Raw genomic sequence first — 3,021 nt, forward strand, 5'->3', positions numbered from 1 at the left:
TGGTATCAGAGCCATTGGTTATAGTGAACTTGGTTTTAATAAAGGGGAAACGTTTTTGTTAAAACCAGACTATAACCGGTATAGTGCTCAACGGTCCACAACGACGCTCCACTCCACATGCAAGGCTCGACATACTAGGTGATATGATATGTGTATATTGCCTACTTGTTAGTTACGTAGTACATTGCCCATGGTATGCTTGATTAGTATAATTACTGTTGCTTGAATGTATGCGTGCTTACTCTATCCTACCATCGTACTTTCGCGAACCTCTCTCACTCGTGTTACTCTTGATGTGAAGAATCATGTCTGGACGCGTTAACATGACACAAGCCCAGTTGACGGCTTTGATCAACGAACGAGTTGCCGCAGCACTCGCAGCTGCATACGCAGGAGGTATATCCTGCAGTCCGAACTTATCCTAGGATCTTTAGGATCCTACTCTCGTGAACCAACCTTTGTGTTAAACTCTGTCTTTCTTTCACCTACCTTAGGTCAACATGCTCAGGCACCGGTGTGCACTTTTAATACCTTTATGGACTGCCGACCCACTACTTTTAGCGGAACTGAAGGAGCAGTAGGTCTCCTCCACTGGTTTGAGAAACTAGAATCTGTGTTCGAAATGTGTGAATGCCCTGAAGCGCGCAGGGTGAAGTATGCTACTGGTACTCTCGAGGGTTTGGCCCTCACGTGGTGGAATGCTCAAGTGCAAATGCTGGGGTTGGTTGCTGCCAACGCCACCCCATGGGTAACTTTCAAGGAAATGATCAGGGAGGAATACTGCAGTCGTGATGACATTCACAAACTGGAAGATGAGTTCTACAATCTCAAGATGACGGGGTCAGAGATTGAGGCATACACTAAGAGATCGCATGAGCTTGCCTTGTTGTGTCCTACTATGGTGGACCCTCCGTATAAGCGAATTGAACTCTATCTCAAGGGCTTGGTGCCAGAGATCCAAAGTCATGTGACTTCAGCAAACTTGGCCACTATCCAACAGGTTGTTCAGTTGGCTCACCGTCTTACTGACCAAGCGGTGGAGCAGAACAAGTTACCAAAGCGCATAGGTGCTGCAACTACTTCTGGTACCTCTAGTGAGAACAAACGGAAATGGGATGGAACTTCAAGCAAGGGTTCAACTTCTGTGCAATCTCAGTCTCAGCAGAGAAAGACTGACGACCACAAGAGCCCCAGTCAGCAATCGTCTGGTGGTCAAAGTCATGGTGGGTACAAGGGGAATCACCCCAAATGCAATCGTTGCAACCTACACCACAGTGGGCCATGCACCAGGGGCAACTGTCATCGGTGCAACAAGCCTGGTCATGTTGCAAAGGATTGCAGGAGCGCATACCCCGCCAATCAGAATCGTCAGCAACCTCAACAAAACCAGCGGCAGCAACAGGGTAACAACAAGGGGTGCTTTCAGTGTGGAGCTGAAGGCCACTTCAAGAAAGATTGTCCCCAACTGAACCAGAATAACAACAACAACAATCAGGGGAATGGGAACAATGGGAACCACAACAACAGCAATGGTGCCAGGGGGCGAGTGTTCGTGATTGGTCAAGGTGAAGCAAGGAATGATCCCAACGTGGTGACGGGTAAGTTCCTTCTCGACGACTTTTATGTTACAGTCTTATTTGATTCGGGTGCCGATACTAGCTATGTGTCACTAGAAGTTAGTAAAATGCTTAAGCGTATCCCAACACCCCTGAGCAACAAGCACACTGTAGAGCTAGCTAATGGTAAGAGTTTGGAGGCCTCACACGTAGTCAAAGGTTGCAAACTTGTCCTCGCTAACCAGAACTTCTCTATTGACCTTATTCCTATCATCTTGGGTAGCTTCGACGTTGTCATTGGGATGGATTGGTTATCCCAACACCGAGCAGAGATTCTTTCCAACGAAAAGATCGTTCGTATTCCTGGTTCCGGTATGAACCACTCATGATTCGTGGCGACAAGAGAAGTGCTGTTGAGAACATCATCTCCCTCCTTAAGGCCCAGAAGTGCTTACGAAAGGGCCACACTACGATTTTGGCTCTAGTTACTGATACCTCGGAGAAGGAGAAGAAGCTAGAAGATTTTCCAGTTGTACGTGACTATCCTGAGGTATTCCCTGAGGAATTACCTGGTCTTCCACCCCATCGCCAAGTCGAGTTTCAGATTGAATTAGCTCCTGGAGCTGCGCCTGTAGCCCGTGCACCTTATCGTTTAGCTCCATCAGAGTTGGAAGAACTCTCCACGCAACTACAAGAACTCTTGGATAAGGGTTTCATTCGTCCTAGCTCATCGCCTTGGGGAGCTCCAGTACTATTTGTGAAAAAGAAATACGGTACCTTCAGGATGTGTATCGACTATCGTGAACTCAACAAGGTAACTGTGAAGAACCGTTATCCTCTACCACGCATTGACGACTTGTTCGACCAGTTGCAGGGGTCGAGCTACTATTCAAAGATCGATCTGAGATCGGGATATCACCAGCTGAGAGTTCGAGAAGAGGATGTCTCCAAGACAGCCTTTAGAACCCGTTATGGGCACTATGAGTTTTTGGTCATGCCGTTTGGGCTGACGAACGCACCCGCAGTTTTCATGGACTTGATGAACCGAGTATGCAAGCCTTATCTGGACAAGTTCGTTATAGTCTTCATCGACGACATCCTGATCTATTCTAAGAGTCAAGAGGAACACGAACAGCATCTACGACTTATTTTGGAACTCCTTCGAACAGAACAGCTTTACGCAAAGTTCTCGAAATGCGACTTCTGGCTTCGAGAGGTCCATTTCCTAGGCCACGTGGTAAACAAGGATGGGATTCACGTTGATCCATCCAAGGTAGACTCTATTAAGAACTGGCCTGCACCTCGTACACCAAAGGAAATTCGCCAATTCTTGGGATTGGCAGGTTACTACAGGAGATTCATTAAGGATTTTTCTAAGATCGCGCAGCCTCTCACCTCGCTAACGCAGAAAGGCGTTGTTTATCATTGGGGAAATGCACAAGAGTTAGCTTTTCAGCATCTAAAG

This window comes from Helianthus annuus, chromosome 4, assembly GCF_002127325.2.
Source record: "Helianthus annuus cultivar XRQ/B chromosome 4, HanXRQr2.0-SUNRISE, whole genome shotgun sequence".
Taxonomy (NCBI): domain Eukaryota; kingdom Viridiplantae; phylum Streptophyta; class Magnoliopsida; order Asterales; family Asteraceae; genus Helianthus; species Helianthus annuus.